Source organism: Hyla sarda, chromosome 1 (assembly GCF_029499605.1).
Source record: "Hyla sarda isolate aHylSar1 chromosome 1, aHylSar1.hap1, whole genome shotgun sequence".
NCBI lineage: Eukaryota > Metazoa > Chordata > Amphibia > Anura > Hylidae > Hyla > Hyla sarda.
The window spans coordinates 137,395,683-137,407,136 of NC_079189.1; the positions used below are offsets into that span (position 1 = coordinate 137,395,683).

The 11,454-nt window shown below is 46.7% G+C and overlaps 1 non-coding gene across 1 annotated transcript; it reads right to left on the reverse strand.

Annotated features, from left to right (window-relative positions):
- Positions 1 to 7,597: 7,597 nt before the first annotated feature.
- LOC130337558 (U2 spliceosomal RNA) lies at positions 7,598 to 7,786 on the reverse strand. The gene has a single exon (XR_008878423.1). It is a non-coding gene; the product is annotated as a U2 spliceosomal RNA (small nuclear RNA).
- Between the last annotated feature and the right edge of the window lie 3,668 nt (positions 7,787 to 11,454).

Sequence of the window (11,454 nt, forward strand, 5' to 3'; positions counted from 1 at the left end):
GTCTTTTTGCAATTTTTGGTTTAGTACACTGCTGGAGTGTGTACTGCTGGAGCTGTGGGCAAATTTTCTTATTTTTTTAATACTGTAACGCATTTTTTCTGCCCTCATAAGTGCATACTACATACCTACATCTAAGTGGTGTACCTACATTTAAGTGCTGTATTTTGTACCTGTTTATCTATCAAGGGCCTACATACTGTGAAAGGACAGACAAAAGTAATCACCAGCTGGTGTTTTCTGACACTGTAGACCCAGGGTCAGTCATGGGCCAAAAATGCAATGATATCCAAACCCCAGGGCCGAGGCCAGGAGATTAATGCGGTAGACTGCAGCGCCGCTATATTATCTACTGTTGGAGAAGTACTCATATATATCCCTGTCATGTATAAGTTTTAAACTTCACTTTGGGAATACTTTTTAAGTGATAACAATAAAAGTAAAATTTTAAGGGTGTGCATATAGGGTTTTTTTTTTTTTTTTTTTTTACCCCGGGCCTCGGCCCCCGTGGGTTTGGATATAACAGCTGGTGTTTTACTCAAATAAGTCTATTAAGTGTATTTTTCTGCCCTCATAAGTACATACCACATACCTACATCTAAGTAGTGTACTATTTTGTACCTGTTAAACTGTCAAGGGCTTAGATACTGTGAAAGGACAGTCAAAAGTACAAACAAATACTGTTTTAAGAGTAGTGAAGCGTATTGTACTCCCCTCATATATGCATTAAGTATGTCAGGCTGAGAAGTGCCAGGATGTCCACAGAGGAGTGGCAGAGGCCTAAATTCATCAGGCAGAGGTCGCAGCAGACTAGGGACGTGTAGCAGCAGGTGTCGCAGCGAGAGACCTGAGCTCCCGGTATCAGCTAGCGGTCGCGTCTCAACCAGCAACCCATCTGCCATCATCGATTGGTTAACACGGTCATCCACTTCATCACAAGTGACCTCTGATACCCCCCGTCAACAGTCGGTGGGTTCCTCAGACACAACCCTCAGTTGACATGGCCTGGGAGCAGTCCCTTTCATCCCATTGCCTCTGTCCTATGCTGTTCCCTTGCCTAAAGAAGTATCTTATGCTGTGGGTTCAGCTCCACTATTCAGTGAGGACGATCTAATAGAGGACTGTCATCAGCTACTGCCCATCCAACAAGTGGAGGAGACATCTGCCGCTTCCTCTGCTAGGCAGGCAAGTAGTGATGAGGAGAGTGACATGGGAGGCGGTGTTGCCAGGGTTCAGGGTCCTTAAGCAGACACTGTTGAGGAACCTGAGGAGGACATCAGTGACATGCATACACTTGTTTATGATGATGAAGCCGTTCGCAATTGGGAGCCAGGTGCTGAAGGGGCTTCATCATCATCAGGAGAAGAGAGTTGCAGGTAGTCCTTGAGGCAGCAGCTGAGCCAGCAAGGTGGTAGCATGGTTGGCAGTCAGCATGGTGGAAGAAATGGAAATTCTGGAGCCAAACGTGTCAGGGGAAGACCACCTGCTTCGCAGCAGCCTTACTTCCCGGGAGGTAGTGGGACAGGAATTTCTGGAGACAGCAGCAGTATCAGTCAATTAGTGTGGACTGCTGATGGGAAAATCAACTACTCGGCGGTGTGGCAGTTTTTCATCAAGAATCCGGAGGAGGTTAATATGGCCACATGCAAGTTGTTTCGGCAGAAGGTGAAGCGTGGCAAGGGTCCTAATGTTGGCACCACGGCCTTGCGTCAACATATGCTTTGCCACCATAAAGCGGCCTGGGAGAACCGTGGCTCTGATGTAGTGGTCCAGCCTGCTGCATCACCCAGTGGCATGCCGCTCCCTCTTTCAGCCAGCCAAGGCTCCACCACCTCAGCCGAAGGGAGCTGTGTCATACCATCCTGTGTCGCTCCAGATGCTCCTGCTCCTCCTACTTTTAGTCAGCCGTTCCGCCAACCATCTATTGGCCACTTCATGGCCAAGAGACAAAAGTAGGCGCTCACTCATCCAATGGCACAGAAGCTGAATGTGCTCCTGTCCAAGTTGCTGTTGCTTCAGTCCCTCCCTTTTCAAGTGGTGGACTCTGCACCTTTCAGAGAACTGATGGCTTGTGCCGAGCTGAGGTGGAGAGTGCCAAGCCATCATTTCTTTGCAAAGAAGGCAGTACCAGCCCTGCACAATTTTGTGGAAGAGAAGGTGGGCCAGTCCTTTAGCCTGTCGGTGTGTACCAAAGTGCAAGGCAGCGCCGACGTCTGGAGCTGTAACTATTGTCAGGGACAATAGATGTCCTTTACAGCTCACTGGATGAATGTGGTTCCTGCTCAGCCACAACACCAACTTGGACAGGTCACGCCGATTCCTCCTCCATGCTGTCAGCCCATTGGTCCTGTGGCAGTGTGCGACCCCGCTTCCTCATCCTCCACCGTGTCCTCAGCCTCTACTGCCCAGACAAGTCTCAGTGGCCCTTCAGCATACCATGTGTGCAGTGCACGGCAGTGTCACGCTGTTCTTCACATGGTTTGCCTTAGCAATCAGAGTCACACAGGGGAGGATTTTCTAAAAGTCACTTGTAAAGAAATCGAAGCATGGCTTACTCCACGAAAACTGGAAATGGGAACCATGGTGACTGACAACAGTCAGAACATCTTGCATGCGCTGTAACTGGGAAGGCTGAGCCATGCGCCCTGCATGGCACACGTGTTCAATCTGGTTGTGGAGCAGTTCCTGAAGTGTTCCCCCATTTGCAAGACATCCTAACAATGGGAAGGAAACTTTGCATGCACTTCAGCCACTCGTACACCGCAAATCACACCCTCCTTGAGCTGCAGCGTCAGAACGGTATCCCCCAACATAGTCTGATTTGTGACATTGCCATATGTTGGAATTCCACCCTCCATATGTTCGACCGACTGTACGAACAGAGAAAAGCCATCACTGATTTCTTGATGATCCAAGCCGATAGGGGTTCTCCCCTGTGTGACTTCAATGTGAACCAGTGACAGCTCATACGTGACACCTGCTGTTTGCTCAGGCCCTTTGAGGAAGCCACATTATAAGTAAGTCGCCAGGATTACAGGATGAAAACGTCATTCCACTGCTTCATTTCTTACAACATGTGTTGGAAACTGTGGCTGGTCATGGCACTGGAGACGTGGCGCCCACATCTCATGGCAACATGAGCCCTGTGGGGGCTGAACTGGAGGAGGAGGAGGGGAGGGGCACAGTGGAGCACAGTTTAGGTTTCACCAAATGGGAGGTTTTTCTAGTAATCTGACAGGAGAGGAGGAGCAGTAACGGCCAGAGGAGCTATAGGGTTATGAAAAAGGAGAGACAGAGGACCCAGACACACTGTGGCAGTATGCAGTGGAGATGGAGGCAGGGAGTACCTCCGAGTCACTTGCACAAATGTCAAGATGCATGCTCACCTGCTTGTGTAGTGACAGCTGAATAATCATCATTTACCAGTCACCGGGTCACTTTCAGGACTTCTGATGCTGCTGCCACCTTCAGGCTGTCTCATTCAGCCACTATATGGTCTCTTCTCATGCTTCAGCCGACTCCAGGCTGTGCCTTTCAGCCACTATATGGTCTCCTCATGCTTTAGCCACCTCCAGGCTGTGCCATTCAGCCACTATATGGTCTCTTCATGATGCCACACACTCCAGGCTGTGCCATTCAGCCACTATATTGTCTCCTCATGCTTCAGCTACCTTCAGCCTGTGCCATTCAGACACTATATGGTCTCCTCATGCTTCAGCCAACTCCAGTCTGTGCCATTCAGACATTATATGGTCTCCCCATGCTGTTACAAACTTCAGGCAGTCATTCAGCCACTATATGGTCTCCTCATACTGATGCCACCTAAAGGCTCTGTCATTGTGCTGCCATGTGACATGTGACTCCTTGTTAAATTTGGTCCTTTGTACCCACACAACCGGGTCCTGGACAATAAAACTTGGGAGTTAAAATTTACATTTCAAAATCTTACATTTCTATTTCAAAATCTTACATTTCAATGTTCTCCTCATGCTTATGCCAACTCCAGGCTGTGTCATTCAGACACTATATGGTCTCCTCATGCTTAAGCCTCCTCTAGGCTGTGTCATTCAGCCAATATATAGTTTACTGATGCTGCTGGGCCTAAACATTTTTATGGTAGCACTAGCTACCATAAATCTTCAATTTAGATTTCAAAATTAAGCCTTTAATCTTAGGGATTGCGATGCCCTAGTGCAAGCATGTCAAACTCTTAGGCTAACATGGGCCAAAAAAACAAGGTTTAAGTTTATGTGAGCCGCATAAAAAAAAAAAAAAAAACATGCCCCCCTGCACAAGACCCCATGCCCCCCCTGCACAAGACCCCATGCCCCCCTGCCCAAAACCTTATGACCCCCTTCACAAGACCCCATGACCCCCCCTTCACAAGACCCCATGCCCCTTTTGTACAATACTACATGGCCCCTTTGCATAAGACACCATGCCCCCTGCACAAGACTGTCCAGTACAGTTCCCCCACATTAGGAGCAGTATAACTCCCCCACATTAGGTGCATTATAGCTCCCCAACATTAGGTGCAGAACAGTTCCCCCACATTAGATGTAGGGCTGTTCCCCCATATTAGGTGCAGTACAGTTCCCCCACATTAGGTGCAGTATAGTTCCCCAACATTAGATGCAATATAGTTCCCCACATTTTGTGCAGAATAGTTCCCAGTTCCCCACATTAGGTGCAGTCAAGTTCCCCACATTAGGTGCAGTATAGTTCCCCCCACAGACATACAGCCTTCAGCCATATACAGTGTATGGCTGGAGGCTGTTTGTCTGTTTACTGCCCCACTTCAGTATTCCAACCACCACTTCTCCGGTCCGGGGTCACGATCTACTGTTATGGCCAATGGGCCATAGCAGTAGGTCCCGGGACCGGAGAGGAGCGGTGGTCGGAGCACTGAAGATGACGTGCCGCTGGTGACTTACCATGCGCGCGCATCCTCCTCACTGCTCCGCTCTGCTCTTCTATGGGTGCACGCACGGGACGTCAGTGACGTTCCTGTGTGTGCTACCTCTCGGCGGCCCCTGCATCTTTAAAGTTAACGCGGGGGCGCAGAGAGGTAGCCAGGGCATCCTTGTGTCCTGAAAAGATTTTTCGGGACACAGGGCTGCCAGGCCGCAAAGACATTAATTGTGGGCCGCATGTTTGCAACCCATGCACAAGTGTCTACTCATGCTGCTGCCAGGTGCAGCTGTGTCATTCAGCAACTGTATGGTCTCCTCATGCTGCCAACACCTCCATGCTGTCACTATATGGTCTCCTAATGCTGCCAACACCTCCACACTGAGTCATTCAGCCACTATATGGTCTCCTCATGCTGCCAACACCTCCACACTGTGTCATTTAACCCCTATATAGTCTCTTCCTGCTGCCAACACCTCCACGCTGTGTCATTTAGCCACTATATGGTCTCCTCATGCTGCCAACACCTCCACACTGTGTCATTCAGCCACTATATGGTGTCCTCATGCTTCAGCCTCATCCAAGCTGTGTCATTCAGCCTCTATATGGTGTCCTGCTGCCACTTGCCCCTAGTCTGCTGCGACCTCTGCCTGTGCCTGATGAATTTAGGCCTCTGCCACTCCTCTGTGCACTTCCTGGCACTTCTCTGCCTGACATACTTTGTGCGTATATGAGGGAGTACAATACGCTTCACTACGCTTAAAACAGTATTTGTCTAGAACAGCAGCAGGTGTACTTTTAGCTGGCCTTTTACAGTAACTAGGCCCTTAAGACTTTATCAGGAACAAAATGGTACAACACTCAGATGTACGTATGTGGCATGCAATTATGAGGGCAGAAAAATGTGCTACAGTATGCTTAAAAAACGACAATCTTTGAAAAAAAAAGAGAAAGCACCAGGCACTACAATAACCACAATGCCTAATAGCAAGGTGGTGGGGGCCAGCTGAGTCGTGACTTTTAGATAGAGGATGACACGTGGCGGTGCTAACTAACAATAGGTCATAAACGTGTAACACCAATGGATACAAAGAAAACAAGAAGTTGCATTCACCACGGATGCTGTCAAGTTCAGTCCAAGTGTATTTATTTTCACCAACAAGTGAACATACAGAGTAAAAAGGTGACAGACGGAGGGAGCGAGAGCCGCCGCTCTCGGACGCGGGGTATATCACAAGGAGGCAGCTAGTTTTGCGTCACAATCCGACGCTTCTTCCGGCCAACAGGTGTACGCTTAAAAAAGTTTTCATGTACAACACCAGCTGGTGAGTACTTTTGGCTGTCCTTTCACAGTATTTTGTCCCTTGAAACTTTATCAGGAACAAAATGGTACAACACTTAGATGTACGTATGTGGTATGCACTTATGAGGGCAGAAAAATGCGCTACAGTATGCTTAAAAAAGTGTGTGTACAACACAAGCCGGTGAGGACTTTTGGCTGTCCTTTCACAGTATCTAGGCCCTTGAGACTATATCATGAACAACATGGTACAACACTTAGATGTATGTATGTTGCATGCACTTATGCGGGCAGAAAATTTACCCTAGGAATTACTAGGGTAAATTCCTAGGGGCAGATGGCATTAACCCCTTGTATTTGTGACACCAGGGCATGGTTTATTCTCAATACCACCCGGAGGTATACCGCTGGATCCTGGGCTAGGCACGGGGACAATAATGACTCTGATGCCAAGTTACGGAACAACGGTAGCGTTACTGAATTAGACAGGTAGAATAGTCTATACAGCTTAGCCAGGCGGTGGTGACCAGTGACTTCAGAGACCTTAGGGCTTGCTGAAACTTGTAGCCCAGGCCCATTGCAGGGAGGCTGCCTGACAGGGGTACAACTCCTGTACCGGGCCACCACAGCTGCATAATTTAACATTTATTAAGTAAACATGGAGAAAGTTTGGAAAAATATAACATGTGTGCACCTTAGTGAAAATTTTTCTAACAATGATGGGGTTGGGTAATGAAAATCACAATAGTTTCTAGTGCCAATCTGCTTTGTATGTCAGAACTCCATTGAAATCAGTAGAGAGCTGATCAGCCTAGCAAAAAGATTTAGAAATCTCTAGGCTATGAGCTAAAAACCCTTAGGCTATGTTCATATGGGCAATGTCAGCACGGAAAATGTCAGTGTGGACATTGCCCCGACCGGTGCAGGCACTGCATTGCCATCTATGAGACGGTGCTAGGACTGCTTGAAAATGTGCCGTCTCATAGACAGCAATGCATATCTATGCGGACTCTGCAGTAAGAATAGACAAGTCTATTCTTTCTGCAGACTCGAGAATCAGGATTTCCACAGCAGGAAATTCTGCCATCTGCACAGCACAACAGAATCCCATTGATATCAATGGGACACTGCTGCTACAAAATCTCCGTGCGGAATTCAAATGCGGAATTCCACACAGAAATTCCATTATGTGAACATACCCTGAAGGTTAGCAATAATCTGGTCATCCCAGAACTCATGCCCCAAAAATCTAACTTACAATGAGTGCCTATGAAATGGCAGAGGATTAAAAATGGTGCACAAATGTGTACATACCATATAACACAAGGAGACATAGGCATAACTAGGCTTTTCTTTACCAATGGGAAAGGTTTGATGCTTGTATCCATTGTTGATTGTGTTCTCACTAGAAGTTTTTCTTTTTGGTACACTATACCTGAAGATGCATGCAAAGGGGGATGGAAGCAAAAATCTCAAAAATCCATTTAATATATGGTCCCCAGATAGGGGGCATATCAGATATTAAACTGATAAGAACAGATATCACACTTGACCTTGGCCAAAAGGCTGAGAAGCAATCCTCACTAAAAGTTTTAAATCTCACAACGACATATGCAGCTGGCAGATCACGCAGAATTGTTACCTGTACCTGTTCTATTGTCAACCTGCACAGTATGATAAGCCTCTCCTGCAATTTGTAGAAAGTTTTTTGCTATATTTTTAATATTAGAGATAACAATGTTACACAAATGTAAAAAACAAAAAACGTGTTGCATACTGATCTATTGCTCCCCAGAACAATTAAAGAAACCAACATCATGTAGTTAGTATATATTTTGATCAAAGTGTGCAAGCCACTTGCCACTTCATGGCCACCTGATTTAGGTAAGTCCCTAACTTAAAATGATGTTGCGCCAGGCAGCCATAACAAAAAAATACCCCAGTGGAGAAACGGATACGTTTCCAAGTCTAAACAACACAAGATCCATAACCAGGGATCAATACCACTTCACCGTTTTTGGCTTTCCAAACAACATATGATAAAAAGGGACTGGCGACACAGGCTTATTAAAAGCTCAAATACATAGCCCACTGATATGTTTAGCTCCTTAGAGCTTTATCAGAGGTCTAGGCTAATTGCTGGGCAGCGACTACACCCATGGAAGGAACAATCCAGTGGTCCAGCAGCCTCACTACTGCCAGACCTATCGCCGGCCCTGGGCCACGCCACCCCACAGGCACAGTGGCCTCCGGACAGCCCCACACCAGTGCAAACAGATTATTAAGTTCCCCTTACTATGTGCACCCTGCCAGAGGACTGGGAGAAGCTAGGATTGAACCCTTATATGCAGTCTCCAAACTGAGCTCACAGTGGATTGGACAGTTAAAATCCAACATGTCTAACTTTTTAAACCCCAACATCATCTTTCAAGGAAAGAAAATCACCATACACATTAAACACAACATTTTTGTGCTTGGTTGACTTTTGTCTATTGTGTATGGGGCCTTTACACCTACAGTGATCAGTGACAGGAAGCTAAAGCCGAAGAAGCAACAGGAAAAAAGAGTAGTGGAAAAAGATGGAAAGTGAGTGTAGGGTGGTGGCAATAATTATTTCACTACTTCATTAAGTAAAACCAAACTCTTTCCTCCTCGTTTTCTTATTTGGACAATAATAAATGTAAAGACTTTTAGCTTGACAATGTTTCAGTGTTTCCCGCTGTTGCATATAGCAAAGCAAAGAGTTGGGTTGAAGTTGAGTCACCTAAGTAATTTTTAATATAGTGACCTGAAAATGTAACTCTAAAATTCAGACTATGTTGCATGTGTGTATGCACCTTAGCATGTTAAAGTTTAAGGGGGAGATGTATCGAAACCTGTCCAGAAGAAAAGTTGCTGAGTTGACCATAGCAACCAATCAGATTGCTCCTTTCATTTTCCAGAGGCCTTTTCAAAAATGAAAGAAGCAATCTGATTGGTTGCTATGGGTAACTCAGCAACTTTTCATCAGCACAGGTCTTGATAAATTTCCCCCATCTTTGTATTTTTATCAAATAGACTGAAAACAAGAGGCTATATACCAAATGTACCAAAATTGCTTTTGTGAGTATGCAAGAAATAACCAGACGTTGAATAGCAGTACAACATCTCTTTCCCTTTGCTCCACTTTCAGAAATGACCCCTATTATATATTCAACAATGAAGCTTCAAGTGCCACTAGATGATACACTGAAATATTTTTTCCTCTTAGATTTTCCATTTCCTCTCTATATACTAGTATTCCAGTAAACACTAAACCTCAGACAAAAATTGGTAAACAAGACATTTCCTTAGGACATGTCATCAAGGACGTTAAAAATACCACCAGCATGTAGGATCACAAACTATACGGATCTTCAAACAACGTTTAAAGTTACTAAAGGACAACTAAGTCTAAAACAGAGTCTTCACTATATAACAAATCACAAAATGTTTATATACAATAAAGGAAGAATTGTATACAGCAGATACTGTATCTACTTAAGGAAGATCTGCACCTTTACCATGATCCCTCAACTAAAGCTTCATGCACCATATAGTACTTTAGTTAGTGTAATTTCTATAACCTTTTGATATGTCTTCCAGGACTGAGACCTGCTGTGATCTTGAGTTATAGCTGTCTAAAACACGCTATAATGACTATAATGAAGCACACTTTAGTCTGCTATAACTCACGATCGAAGCTAAGGGTAAAACAGTGCTATTCTCGGTGATGGCATAACACTAGACCGATTACTTAGTTATACAATTTAAAAACCTCTTTCCATAAGTTAAAAACTCCTTTACATCCCCACCATATATAAGGCATTTTCCCAGGGAAGATTTTACATCTCTAACACAGTGGAGATTCTAGAGGGGAATATTTGTTGATTTTTACAGGAGTAAGATACCATTGTGTTACTATTTTGTAATTTAATTCTTAAACTCTAGTTTATATTGACAGTTTACGTGTCAATATATTTGGCTTCCTCTATTCGCTTTCTGGTAAATTTATCCCTAACTTCCCAGTCCAGGTATCCTCCAGCTTTGATTTATGCCCTACTATTTTACCCCTCATTCATATTTCATATTGTTACGCCGAGCGCTCCGGGTCCCCGCTCCTCCCCGGAGCGCTCGCTACACTCCTCTCACTGCAGCGCTCCGGTCGGTTCCACGGACCCGGGGCGCTGCGATACCGCCTCTGGCCGGGATGCGATTCGCGATGCGGGTAGCGCCCGCTCGCGATGCGCACCCCGGCTCCCGTACCTGACTCGCTCTCCGTCAGTTCTGTCCCGGCGCGCGCGGCCCCGCTCCCTAGGGCGCGCGCGCGCCGGGTCTTTGCGATTTAAAGGGCCACTGCGCCGCTGATTGGCGCAGTGGTTCCAATTAGTGTTTACACCTGTGCACTTCCCTATATCACCTCACTTCCCCTTCACTCCCTCGCCGGATCTTGTTGCCTTAGTGCCAGTGAAAGCGTTTCCTTGTGTGTTCCTAGCCTGTGTTCCAGACCTCCTGCCGTTGCCCCTGACTACGATCCTTGCTGCCTGCCCCGACCTTCTGCTACGTCCGACCTTGCTTCTGTCTACTCCCTTGTACCGCGCCTATCTTCAGCAGCCAGAGAGGTTGAGCCGTTGCTAGGGGATACGACCTGGTCACTACCGCCGCAGCAAGACCATCCCGCTTTGCGGCGGGCTCTGGTGAAAACCAGTAGTGACTTAGAACCGATCCTCTAGCACGGTCCACGCCAATCCCTCTCTGGCACAGAGGATCCACTACCTGCCAGCCGGCATCGTGACAGTAGATCCGGCCATGGATCCCGCTGAAGTTCCTCTGCCAGTTGTCGCTGACCTCACCACGGTGGTCGCCCAGCAGTCACAACAGATTGCGCAACAAGGCCAACAGCTGTCTCAACTGACTGTTATGCTACAACAGTTACTACCACAGCTCCAGCAACCATCTCCTCCGCCAGCTCCTGTACCTCCTCCGCAGCGAGTGGCCGCTTCTGGACTACGACTATCCTTGCCGGATAAATTTGATGGGGACTCTAAGCTTTGCCGTGGCTTCCTTTCCCAATGTTCATTACACTTGGAGATGATGTCGGACCAGTTCCCCACTGAAAGGTCTAAGGTGGCTTTCGTAGTCAGCCTGCTGTCTGGAAAAGCCCTGGCTTGGGCCACACCGCTCTGGGACCGCAATGACCCCGTCACTGCCTCTGTACACTCCTTCTT